This window comes from Castor canadensis, chromosome 1 (genome assembly GCF_047511655.1).
Source record: "Castor canadensis chromosome 1, mCasCan1.hap1v2, whole genome shotgun sequence".
Taxonomy (NCBI): Eukaryota; Metazoa; Chordata; class Mammalia; order Rodentia; family Castoridae; genus Castor; species Castor canadensis.
In genome coordinates this window covers 42,823,133-42,837,805 of record NC_133386.1, presented here as the reverse complement: position 1 = coordinate 42,837,805, position 14,673 = coordinate 42,823,133, and the positions used below count along the sequence as shown (strand labels likewise).

Here is a 14,673-nt window from a genome sequence, read left to right as displayed (position 1 = left end):
ATCAGATGAAATCCATATAAACTGCACAAAACATTTTCACATGGCAAGAGTTTTAGATTAATTCAGTAAGAACACTTGGATATTTTTGTAGCTTTTTTTCCTTTTCACATAGCACCAATTTATTCATTTCAGGTGACTGCCCAATTAAGGCAAAAACCAAGGCCTTGTATTGAATGCCTCAGAGTGATAAGAAAGACAGAGTTTTTTGCTCTTTCTGTGATATCATGCCAATCTTATCCACTAGACATCTGATCAAAAGTAGCATGGAATTTGATATCAAGGAAAATGAGTGAGAAATAGTATATGTAATGGAACCATAAAAATTATTAATACACAAATAAATAAGATAATTATAATAAATACTGAGTTCTTAGAAATCCATGGGGTTTAGTTTAGGGAAATGACTTTCTACACCATTTGTAGGTTGAATAGTTTATTCTTTACTCTTATAAATCATTTTTCCTAGACGCGTTAGACTGGGGGAAGGGTTTAGAAAAGCGGCGGCAGCGGCTCTAGCGGCAGTAGCAGCAGCGCCGGGTCCTGAGCGGCGGTTCTCCTGCCGGTGTTGCTTCTCAAGCAGCATCAGTTCTCACTACAGCGCCAGCACGAGTCCGGTTCGTGTCCACCGCGGAGATCTCTCTCGTCTCGCTCGGCTGCGGGAAATCGGGCTGAAGCGACTGAGTCCGCGATGGAGAGAGAAAAGGAACAGTTCCGTAAACTCTTTATTGGTGGCTTGAGCTTTGAAACCACAGAAGAAAGTTTGAGAAACTACTACGAGCAATGGGGAAAGCTCACAGACTGTGTGGTTATGAGGGATCCTGCAAGCAAAAGATCAAGAGGATTTGGTTTTGTGACTTTCTCCTCCATGGCTGAGGTTGATGCTGCCATGGCTGCAAGGCCTCATTCAATTGATGGGAGAGTGGTTGAGCCAAAACGGGCTGTAGCAAGAGAGGAGTCTGGAAAACCAGGGGCTCATGTGACTGTGAAGAAGCTCTTTGTTGGTGGAATTAAAGAAGATACTGAGGAACGTCACCTTAGAGATTACTTTGAAGAATATGGAAAAATTGATACCATTGAGATAATTACTGATAGGCAGTCTGGAAAGAAAAGAGGCTTTGGCTTTGTTACTTTTGATGACCACGATCCTGTGGATAAGATAGTGTTGCAAAAATACCACACCATCAATGGTCACAATGCAGAAGTGAGAAAGGCATTGTCTAGACAAGAAATGCAGGAAGTCCAAAGTTCTAGGAGTAGAAGAGAAGAAGTAGAAGGGAACTTTGGCTTTGGGGATTCACGTGGTGGTGGTGGAAATTTTGGACCAGGACCAGAAAGTAACTTTAGAGGAGGATCTGATGGATATGGTAGTGGACGTGGATTTGGTGATGGCTGCAATGGGTATGGAGGTGGACCTGGAGGAAATTATGGAAGTGGAAATTACAATGATTTTGGAAATTATAACCAGCAACCTTCTAACTATGGTCCAATGAAAAGTGGAAATTTTGGTGGAAGCAGGAACATGGGGGGACCACATGGTGGAGGAAACTATGGTCCAGGAGGCAGGGGAGGAAGTGGGGGTTATGGTGGCAGGAGCCGATATTGAACTTCTTCCCATTTGCCGTGGGACGGTGTCTTGCTGCAGGTAACTAATGAAGAAGTGGTCAACCAGAGTCTTCAAGAAATAAGAAATTCTGTACCATCTGAAAGTAGTTCTTGTTGGTGCCTTCATTTAAGAAGCACTCTTTAGGATAAAAGGGAAATGTTTTCTGATAAAACAAAATCTTCATTTAGTACAGGTTCTTGATAAAATAATTACAAAATGAGTGTTTGTAAAAAAGTAACATCAAGTCAGCTAGGGAGAAATGTATCATGTTTTAAAGTAGGTTTCGTGAGTAGACAGATTATAAAGTTTATTTTAAATACAAATTTTATAAAATAAATACTTTTGTATTAAAAAAAATCATTTTTCCTTCCAAATGTGTAAGACATGATTGTCAAGATCCATTTCCTCATTAAAGAACATTTTATTATTTATGATGTGACATGTGACACAGCAAAAAGGAAACAACAATTAAGAAAAACAGGAGACACATACAATTGAGACAGGTATTAGGTATTTACTGACGTCTTCAGATTATTCCTACTTTGTAATATTTTGTGTTTGTAAAAAACATTAATTGCACAGTAAAATCATATATATTTAATACTTCTTAGAATATTTAGGTGAAACAATAAAAATCAACTTGTCACTCATTTAGCTGGGAGCAAATTATTATGTGGCCTTTGGCACCAATAAGGTGATTTTCCTAGTTACTACATGTCAAAACTTGCAGAAAGCTGTTACTCATGCAACAGCACCAGTATATCTCTACCAAGAGCCTAAGAAACCCAGCATTATGTTGCACACATTCTTCCTTAGGAATTCCTATGTGTTGCTAAATCTGTCCTTTTCCAGTTCACATGTTTGTTACTGCATTAAAGGCTGCCTAAAGTAATGTTTCCAAGTTTTTCAGTTTATCTACAAATTTAAAATGAAATATTCTAAAGCAAAGAGATAAATTTTGGAAAGATTTCATAGCTCAAGTCATCTCAAAATATTCCCTAGATTCATCCTGTGCACATATTTGAAGAATTATCATATTTGCTGTGGGATTTGACATGCTGATTGTTATTTTGCAGATAAACCATCTTTGACTGGAAAATACTAGGGTACCAATGGGAGTAACCTTGTTGTTTATCTTTGCTTAAAGACAATTTGAGATCATAAGCAGTTCTCATACTGCAATCTGATATTCTCCTTCTTAGATTAGAAATCAGTGAAATTTCCAGTGAGCAACGAGGTGATAAAACAGTCTCTAGTTCCCCAGAACTAGCAAGAGTTACTGTGAACATCTGAAATTTTGCAATGAATAGAGAATAAGAGAATTAGGACAGATGTTAAAGAAAATCGAAAGTAAACACATTCATAAATGAATATATTTGAAGACTTTGAGAAAAAATATACACTAAACACATTACTAAAGGAAAAAATACATTAAACTCAGATCCCTCAAATTATTGAGGATAAGGGTGGGAAAAGAGGAGATGTATAATCATGGGCAGAGAAATACAACTAACTCCACTTATTCCACCCTCACAGTTAACATATATCATCAACTTTAATCTACTTTAGCTAAAGACTTCTGATTTCTGAAGTGTTCTTGTATTTACTTACTCATTCAATCATTGACCGGGTGTTTATTGAACAGCTACAATGTAACTTATGTATTAGCTATAGCAGAAAACAAATTCTAAAAAAAAAAAAAAACCTATCCCCATATATATTATCATTAGAGGGGAAAATAGACAATAAGCAAAGCATCAATGGATAAGAGAAAAGATATGTAAAAGTGGTAAAAAGTAGAGCATGCAGATTGTGAATGCTGAGACCATTTTAAAGAATATAAATTACACAAATACACACATACCTAAGAAAGTGCTCTATCCAGAAAGTAACTTGCCATTCCCTTAGTCAAGAGTTTAAGATGGCCAGTGTGTTTGAAGTGGAGAGTGTGAGAGAGATGCAGTCAGAGAGGCAATGGCACAGAACAGGTCAGATCTTAGGGTTTATTAGAAAGTCTCTGTATTGTAACACATGATAAGAAGAAATTGGGGATATTTTAATACACATTCTCCAAAGAAATGGACCCAGCACTATATTTGTTTAACATTCAGAGATTTATTTTAAGATACTGACTAAAGTAATTCTGGATGCTTGGTAAATTCAAATGCTGCTGGAGGAAGCAAGCAGGCTGAAATCTTGGGAAAGTTGTACTAGCTTGAATCCATAAGTAGTGGGTCAACAAAATTACTCCATGCTTGAAATAGATCAGGCTTTGTTCCAGGAAAGACTTCAACAGATTGGATGAGGCACACCCACATTATGTAGGGCAATTTGACTTCCTCCAAGTTCACTGACTTAAATGTTAATATCACTCACAAAACACACCTCACAGAAACATCTAGAATAATGTCTGAGCTAATACTTAGGCACTGTGGCCCAGCCAAGTGTATATAGAAAATAACTAATCTTCGTAAGTGGTTTTAAGCAACATTGACAAGGTCTGACTTGTTTACCAACATGATCTTTCTGGTGGTTGCTTTGACAATGTGTTGAAAGAAAAACAAGTATAGAAGTAGAAAATACATTTACAGTTAATAATCAATTACAATAATTTGAATAATGGTTGATAGAAGATGATCAAAGTAATAACATTGAAGACGGTAGAAAGTGGTCAAACTCTGGGCATAGTTTGAAGCAGACTCAATAGGGTTTGTTGATAGGGTCTAAGAGAAAGAGATGAGTGATGGGTAAAACCAGAAGAGAATATTTTAAAGTAGCCCTTTTAATTAGAATGTAACATACGTAGATTACAAAATGAAGTGTTCAGATGTAACAATTATACAGCTTACAAAACACATGAAGCCCCTGAAGGCTCCTTTCACCCTCTGCTGGTCATTACACTTCCTGTATAGCCAGTATTCTGATTTTCATACCTTAAGTGCGGCTCATTCACTTTCTTTTCTATTTAGTATTCCTTTGAGTGTATATGCTCCAGTTTATTTGTCCAATATATTATTAATGTGGAGTTGAATTATTCGCAATTTGGATAAATTATGGGGATTACTGTGATGAATGTTTCTGAATATGTGTATTTACTTCCATTAGATGGATAAATAGAACTAGAATTGTGGGATTATAAGGTGTTATGCTCAGGTTTAGTACATACTATGTTTAATTGATTTTTTATATTTGTAGATCCATTTTTATCATAAAAACTTTGAAGCATAACAACATAATAATTTTACAGAGCTCACCTGACTACCTAAATTCTACCATAACATTTGGCTATATGTTTTATCACATATCTGTCCTTCTACCTATGCCTATCACCATCTGCCAGTCATTTTATTAACTTACACATTCCAAAGGTAATTACAGACAGGTGTACACTTTTTGTAATTACTTTAGCATGCACATCAGTAATTAAATTTCTATATTTGTTTACAGAGCCCTATTTCTTTTGATGAAAAAATACAAGTATTAGGTGTAATTGCAAGTGCATATACTATGTAACTCAAACTAAATCAAGATTTAAACCATTACTGTGACCCCAGAATATTCACTAATTCCTTTCCTATGTGGTCTACCCTCACCCCAGAAAAATCACTGTTCATATTTTTTCCAGATAAATCAGATGTACTTATTAGATAACTTTAGGAAATTAAATCACACAATATGTACTCTTGTGTAAGTAAGACTTCTTTCATCTTGTATAGTATTTTTCAGTTTTGCATGAATAGTTTGTTTCATTTTTAAGAAATTGTACTTTATCATATGGATGTACAAGAGCCTACTTAGCCACCCTACCTTTGATGACTTCAAGGGTGTTTTCAGTTTGGAGGTGTTATAACTAAAAATACTATGAATATTCTTTTACAAGGCTTTTTGCAAACATGTGTATACATCTCCCTTGGGTGAATACCAAGGAAATAATTGCTAAGATATATTGTAGCATGAAACTATTTATGTAAGAAATTAAAAGACATATTTTTCTAAAATCATGGTATTATTTTTTTTTTGCTTTTACCAATAATGTGTAATAGTCTGAGTGGTTTCACACTGCTGTGACTATTCAATGTGATCAAAACTTCAGGTATACTGGTAGGAATATAGTTTAGATATGCATTTCCCTCAGGACTAGTAATAATAATCACCTTTTCATGGACTCATTGAAGTCTGTATATATTTTTAAATTTTTCAAATCTTGCTACTGTTCTAAATTGGATTATTGCCTCTTTATTCTTAAGTTGTAGGAGTTGTAGGTATGTAAGATGCCAATCCTTTATCTGAAAAATATTTCCTAAATATTTTCTCCTAGTCTATCATTCTTGTGTTCATTTTAATAATGATATCTTTAGGTTAGAAAAATTTCAAATTTTAGGTGGCTTACTAATATCACTTTTCTTTGATAGTTCTGACTATCAAAGAAACAATTAAGAAACTATTAAATATTCACAAATTATGAAAATATTTTATTCTTTTTCTTGACAGTAATGGGGTTTAAACTCAGGGCCTTGCACTTGTTAGCAAGGCACTCTACCACTTAAGCCATTCCTCCATCCCTATATATTTCTTAAAAAGTCAAATCATTTTAGGTTTAAGTTTAGGTACACAATTCTCATTAAGATAACTTTTTTGTGGCATAAAATGTAGAATGAAGTCTATCATTTTATATATGAATATCAAATTATTCCAGCATGGTAACTTGAACTTGAAAGGTTTCCCTTTCCCTTTCCCTGTTTGATATTTGATAAATGCCAAATATCATATGTCTGTATAAAAGGGGTACTGTTTATAAGTTCTTTATTTTATTGCACTGTTGAATTTCTCACACTTATTTCAGTACTAAATTATCTTAATTTCTGAAGATTTACATACAATTTTAATCCAATTAGGTATATATTTTAGTATCAGCTTATCAATGTTTGCTACATAAAAGTCTTCCGATATCATCCTAGGAGATTTACATAAAATATTTACAAATATGCACACACATAAACACACACACATACACATACTCACACACACACACCTCCAAACACTATATTCCACAGTCTATGTCAGTAATTTCTTCTATTTCTGGTGAGTGAAAAGCTGGGGAAGTATTTTACCTCACAGTGCCATGGTCCTAGGTTCTTCTTGCAGTGAACTGCATAGTTTTGCAGCTTGCCTTGTGTGAGATAATGTTCCTGACATCCGATAGCATTGACTGTATCCTGAATTCTTTGGATGAGTATAAGCTATGTGGTTTACCATATTTCAGTCAATCCAATGTTACCATTAACACTTTATTGTAATGGTTGAATAACCCATTCCTATAAGTAATATGTACCTAATTTTTACATTTACTAATGATTAAATAAGTTGTTTATTGTATGAATCCTGCTTATTTTCCTCTGCGGTTGTGTATTTGGTTGTTTATAAAAACATAACAATAGTGGGAATTACAGTTGATAAGTGAACCTCCCAGAAACATTAGTTAAGGGACTTCAGAAAAGAATGCAGTGACATGTTATGTGACTGAGAAGTATTTAGAGTTAGACTATCATTTCATAAATTTGTTTATTACATTTGAGTTTTAGGCAACTATTTTTGATCTAGTATATATACATGATATTCATTTAAAGCTACAGAACCTCAGATTTTTGTACTTAAATCATTCTTACATTAATAAGAATAGCAAAGTCAGGCTATATATAAAATAAATAAACAATTTTAACAGTAAACAATGAAAGTTACATAGTAACCTAATCAGACATCAAGTACACAAAAAGAGCATCAGAATAAAATGAAAATGGAAAGACATTTTGAAGGACTTTTCTCATGTTTATATTTTGGAAAACTGTTCTACAACTTGAACCGCTAATCGTTAAAGTACAATATCTAAAGGGCAGCCCCTATGGTACTTAGGAAATATGTACAATGACTCATATGGTTAGTTATTCAAACTTAGCATTCCATAATTCTTTAAAAAGCATAATTTGCAAACAATTTAAATTTTTACTTTTCACCAGCTTTTAAAAAGCTAAATTCCTCTCTTTGCATTAACTTTTAAAACTTCCCTTTAGTATTTATATGTAGCATTTCAGTTGTATGAACCAAAATATGTTTCCCTTGTATAGTCTGCTTATCATAATAAATTAGACTAGATTTTCTTTACACAAACAATGGCACAACTGTAATTAAGATTGATAAGAATTAAAAATTACTGGAATTTTTTTTTGCTGCATACTAAATCCATTTTAGTGACCCAAGCATTTAAGAAACTTTGTGGGGAGATCTGTGATACAATTTTAAATTAACTCATATTTAAAGTGAGCCCTCAGGAAGGAAAACTAGATTCCTCTTAAACTGAAGAATTGAATATTATGAAAGGAATCTCTATAAGTCAATGAATGTGGTTAGCACTGGCTCCAACTCAAACTCATCTCTAAAGTTAAAAGCCATAAAATTACTACGGAAGTGGAAAAACACTATAACTGTTGTGATACTTGCAAATTTAAAAATTGCAGGACATGACTATACTTGTAAAGTTCTTAAATAAGTTCTACAACACTGCAGTCTATCTGATTTTTTGTATATGCTTTTTTAGAGGACATATAGTTTAGGGGAGAGGTTTTTTTTTTTTGTCTTTTCTTTTTTGGTGCTGGGATCGAACCCAGGGCCTCACGCATGCTAGGCAAGCGCTGTACCACCGAGCTACATCCCAGCCCTAGAGGACATATAGTTTAGTAAATAAAAATATTTCAGTTATAAAGGAAAACACTGAATTTCTTTCTGGTTTATGAATGATTTATATGAAACTAAAAGTCATTTGCTCATTTGTGCTCACTTTTGTACTCAAATTTTAGTAAGTTGTTCAGGTAGGCAAATAACAGGATTGTATGCTTTATTTCATTGAGATAAATCTTGGAACATATAATATTTAAGAAGATGCCAAGTCTTTACCTAGCATAATATACATGATTAAAAGAGAAAATTTAGACATTTAAAAATTATATCCATATTATTTTTAAGAGTCACCTATACTTTCTGTTTGCTTATTAGATTTATTTGATTACTATATTGTCTTAGGTGGATTATTTCCTTTTTTAAATTTTTATTTATTTTTATTGTTGTACTGGGAGTACATCATGACATTTATACAAGTTCTTACAGTATATCTTAGTTGAATTCACTCCTTCTATCATTCTCCCACTTCCCTCCATTCCTGGAATAGTTTCAACAAGTCTCATTTTTCCATTTTTATGTACATGTATACACAGTATTTGTACCATATTCACCCTCCTACATCCTCTTCCCCACTCTTTCCCCCTCAGTGTGGATTATTTCAAAACTAAAGTAAAAATAACATTTATTCTGAAATAATAATAATAGTGTATAACCTACAATACTTTCTAGTTACAGTAAATATTTTATTAAAACTGAATTTGCATATTGTGCTTTATTTTACAGTATCAATAAAACATTTTTAAATTCCTTTTGTTGCCAGAGAGATCAATAAGCTTAAGTCTCATATACTGAGGCAACGTCTATTTTTGTTGCCAAAGTTTGCTTAAATGAAGAGTGATTTTTACTAACCTTTAAGATAATATTAAAACATTAGGCTACAATTAAGAAACTAAAGTTTTAAATACAATATATATTGCTTAATATTGTTATTTTATTATCTTAAAGATCAAATTTCTGTAATCATTGCATTTTTGTAACCAATTTTGAGCATCAGTAGTTTCATACTCTGGGTGGCAAAAATATCAGAGGTTAATGTCCTAACACAGCCTAAATTACCATAAAGGTAAAACAAATGCCTATTTTTTAAAAGTATAAATTATATTAGCAAAGTTTGAAAAAATAAGGTATTATGTTAGCTACATAACACAAACCAAGCAAAACAAAACAAAAAAATTATCTCCTGTTTGTATTTCATGTAGTTATAAAGATGAACTTGTCACTGAGAATATGGGAGGAGGAGTATCCTACTAAGAGATACTCCTCCTCAATTGCCCACCCCATCCAAGGCCTTAAATTCAGTGACAAAAAGAATTTCAAAGAGGTTCAGAGATGAGAATCACAAGTAAAGTAGCCAAAAAACTTTTATTAGTAATGCAGAGTAAAGCAGGACCAAGGAAAAGAGTAACACCCTGTGACACGCAGAGGGTGGGAATTTAGGGTCCAATAGGTGTTCTTCCTCCCAAGAGTCTTGGTATCTTTTGACTAATCTGGGGGATTCTGTTTAATCTTTTTCCTAGATATGTGGTCGCCTAGTAACTTTCTAAGCATCTTGCTATTGTAGCATAAGCCTGGAGATACTGAGGCTAGGGTTTTTATATTCAAAGGGTCTTGAGACATGGGTGACTGTTTGCTTAAGCATTATGTCCTGGTCAAAAAATTACTAAACCAAGCAGTTTATGGATTGAATTACTCATCTAAGGAAATTAAAACTCACTTAACATCTAAAGGAAGGGAAGTACATGATTAAAAAAAAGAAAACAAAGCATGTGTTGTCTGAAATTGTTAATCTTGTGCCTTGGCAAACCTTAGTTTTAGTTTCTGTGTCTGGATTTTTTCTTCCTAATGTTTTCCTGATTTCTCATGTGACTGAATCCCAGCTATTCTGCCTCAAACTCACATGATACTTTTATTACCTGGAATAATGATGCCTTCCAATGATTGGGTCAGTGGCCGTGTAAATAACAGGATCATAAGCATATCAGAGAATGTCTAACTTCTCAGAGAAGGTTAGCGTTAGGGAAAGTTCAGGACTCATTAAAAAAATATACAGCTTAATATCATATGTGTGTGTAGGTTGCCCAAGCGTCGCCTAGGGACATCTCAGACCGCCCTCATCTGATGCCTATCCCCCTCGCCATTCATTGATTATTGTAGGAAATCACTTTGTTCCTCCCTTCCCATAGGCCAGCATAACTTAACTGGAGGTGTGGCTCAAACAGTAGAGCGCCTGCTTTGAGTGCCTGCTTTGCAAGTGCAAAGACCTGAGTTCAAATCCCAGGCCCACCAAAAAAAACCTAACAAAAACAAAAAGCACAGAGATATTTAAAAATATTCAGAGGGAAAAAAATACATAAATAGTTTATTTAAGCTGGAGCTTATGCCTGTACTCCTATCTACTCAGGAGAGAGATCAGGAGGTTTGTGGTTCAAGCCAGCCCAGGGAAATAGTTTGGGAGACCCTATCCTGAAAAACCCCATCACAGAAAAAAGAGCTGGTGGAGTGTCTCAAGGTGAAGGCTCTGAGTTCAAGCCCAGTACCACAAAAAAAAAAAAAAAAAAAACACCTAGAGAGGAGAAACACATCTGCTTGGCCTCCAAATTCCACCTGCACCCACCATACTCCCTTTTGTATTACCCTTCCCTAACTTTTAGTAAATTCCATTAACACCCACATATCCTGCCATGGATTCTTCCCCATGGGACACAAATAATTTGGAAGTCTTCTAATCACAGACTCCACTGCCACTAGCATAATTGCACTACCAGAACATGCAATGAGTAGATAAGGCACTCAGTACACATTAGTTACATGACTTAAGGGCCTAGTGAATAATCATGGAATGTATCTTGCATAATAGATATGTCTAAATCAGTGGTATTTTACAGACAATATTGACATATGAGAAGGAAATTAAGAAAAAACCTCATGTGTTCACCTAATATTTATTTGGAATATTTGGAATTGCTACTCTACAATCTTGGTTATGAAGCAGAGAATATAAATCCTGTTTTGTCATTCTCTACTTTATTCATTGCTATCCTGAATTCCCCACATTCAGCTTTCAGTCTTTTTCCTCTGCCTTTCTTTTGCTTTAGTACAACCATATTCTCTACACTGGAAACAGTGAAGAAACTAAGTGGAATTTTTTTTCTTTAAATCCACATGGTGAACTCTGTTTTGCAGACTATCAAAGGTCCTTAGAGGATCTCAGTGTTCATGGGAATATTTCAGCAGTTTGGAAAAACACAGGAGAGATATCAGAGAAGGAAATAGTGAAACCTGAAAATAGGTGAAAAACCAAGATGTAGCCATTTATTTAAAATGTGTTTTCACACTGAGACATTGGCTTGCAATTATTGGCTAGTGAGTAAATGAGGAAAAAGAAACTTTATGTCAATAATCAAAGCAAATAGAGAATCAAAACTCATATTATCCTTGCTAATACTGATTTATCAATCAAAATCATTATCTGGGAAGATAAAATCAACAGTAGGGTTCCCAAGAGAAATTATAATGCTTACAGTATATCAAGAAACACAGACTTGTGAAAAGGAAATGATAGACAGTAGTGTAAAACCAGAGACTAAAATAAACGTTTGGAGGATATGGATGGAAAGAATGGCAGCAGTGGGAATAAAAGCAGAAAAATCTGGAGAAGTCAAAGTATGTGAGAGCTCTCCTTTAAGAACTTGCATACGGAAAGTCATTAAATTCATCCTTTTTCCCTCTGTGTGATGAGTTAATATTCATTAATATTTGAAAGTGCCACTGTCAGAGCCAGAAAATTAGTATCATATACAACCCTCCAATCTGGATATAACCTAATAATGTCAAAAGGATTTTTTTCTCACATCAGATTAGAATTCTGGTTTTCTGCAATTGCATATTTCACCACATATGAAACAACACTGGAAAGGCTGGAATTATTATATTCGCAAATGAAAATATTACAGCATTAATCTCCAAATTTCATATAATGATTGGAGTTTCCTTACCAATGACACTGAAATATTTGAATTTAAAGGAAATCAAAAAAAGATAATAAGCTGACCATCTTTTTAGTTACTTTACAAAAGTAATTGTTTAGTAGCAATTGGAAGAATCAACCTGATTCTGAATTTTATATAAACATATCTAGTAATCAAGAGGAGCTCAGGAAAAGTTCTGGTGTTCAGCTAGTAGAAAATCAAGGTACTCGTATAAATTAGATTCAGAGTTTTAGGTGTTACAAAAAATGCTTTCTTATTGATTGACTTTATATTACTCTCCTAGTACCACAAGTGCTAATGCAGTATTTTGTGGTACTCAGTGTCAAGAGAAGCTATTCTTAAGGAATGATTTCTTGTTAACTTCTAAATGTCATCTAATCACCTGCAATCAATCCCAAAATGATAGGTACTAAGCCTTTCTCAAGACAGACAGGAGAAAAGAAAATGCTTTTGAGTTATACATTATAGGCTTTTTATTTAGTTAATTAACAACCATGGAAGTGGACTTGAGAGACAATTTAAGCAGAAAAATTTATCTTGAATTGGGAAGAAAGGATTAAGGAAGACTTACAAACAAATCATAGGTCAAACAATTATACAAAATACAGAATTCAAAAATTTAATAATCAAAGGGTTCCAAGATATGAGTTTGTTGATTACATTCTAAGGCAGAAGTCCATATTAATATCCAAATTTACTTATACTATTTTAATTTTTTTTGGAAACTCCAAATTGCATAATCAATAACATTGCACATTACATTATCAACTGCTTCTTGCATTTAAAATGTATTGACTGAATCTAGTATGGTTTTTTCTATGTTATTATAGCTCTTAATATTCAGAAAAGTTACTTTAAAAAATATTCATTGGTAAATTTGTACTGCAGTTTGGCTTTGCCCTTTCCGTTAATCCTTTCTATTAATAAATTATCCCTTAAAGAGAGTCACTTTTACCTAAGAGATGAGACAGCAAGTTACCAGACAGGATGAGTTTTCCTTCCTATCTTCCATTTTTGATATTTTGATATTTGGAATGTATCATAAATGACCTTAGTAATGTCCCATAAAAAGCTAAATCACCACTATTTAATTTCTATTTAACAGAAAAATATGATAGATTATTTTAGGTATATTTTGTAGATTTCTTTGAAAAGCTAACTTTGCACATGTATTTGTTTTTAATCTTGATGACATTGCATAAGAAGGCCCGGTTAGATGAGTCAGAATTGTTTCTTTCTTATTTATTGCCATATGAGACATATGAATTCTATGTGACATAGCAATTGAATAAACAATTGTCTTCAAGCAATGGGAATGAATCAAGTGGAAGAAAATGAATGTTGAATACCAAAAATCCCTTCATGTTAGCCTTCTTAGTATTCAAAGATGCTACTTTGAATCTGCATGGTTGACAAGTATTGCCTCAAAATACCTGGTAGGAAATAGAATATCTTTCTCCATATCCCTCAAACTGTCAAAGAACAGTGATTTATCTCTGTTTTACTTTGAGTCTTTCACTTTTTTTCACTGAAAAAAAGTGAAGCAAAATGTATAAATTCATTTCATTTGTAAAGTTTTCAGGTGGTTATTACATAAAGGTCTCCCTGTATAAAACTATATTTCAACTGTACTCTGAAAGGTTACAATGAGAAGAAGCTATTTTTTGCAAGTCATGGGACCAGTAGACCATCAAATCATTTACATTGTCCTAAAGTCACTGGACTAACTTTCTTAAAAAGTCTTGGACCATTCAATTTTATCTTTCAAGTATATAAATCTAAGAAGGGCTATGCAGGTACAGTTTTAGAAAAGTTACTAGGAAAAGTTGAACAGTGTACAATTATCTCTTCTCAATACAATCATGAATATTTATGATAGTATATTAATTTAACTGCCTGGCAGTAAGATAAAGATTTCTGAATTAGCATGCCTGATAGAGTATAGTACATTACTGGAAGTTGAAATGAATTCTTGACTTCTTTAATCTTTGTAATATCTGGTTTTTGAGTTCTTGCCTATTCTTTTGGCCTCTCATCACAGCAGCCAAAGCCATAAACTCAATAAAAACAATGAGAAAATTAAGTCAGAAAATACAAAGAATCATAAGAAATGATTGCCAGGAAGAGTAACAAGAATTTTCCAACATTCTATTGAACTACATTCCCAGCATACCAAAGAGGGATAAGCAACTATAATATATAATTGCCTTCAAGTGCAATGACTTCAAATTTATATTTTTTTATTCAACCTTGTAAAGAATTTAAAAATCTGACTAGTAGGTAAACTGTACAATTTTTGCTGAAAAAATATGAATATAAAAGTGAGGGAAATAAAACATAAGGAAAAAA

General features: G+C 33.4%; 1 long non-coding RNA gene and 1 pseudogene across 6 annotated transcripts in view; both read left to right on the top strand.

The window, feature by feature from the left end:
- LOC141423977 (uncharacterized) overlaps positions 1-14,673 on the top strand; it is a 233,855-nt gene that overhangs the window by 38,422 nt on the left and 180,760 nt on the right. The window lies entirely within an intron of this gene.
- Positions 482-1,960, top strand: LOC109675280 (heterogeneous nuclear ribonucleoproteins A2/B1 pseudogene; annotated as a pseudogene).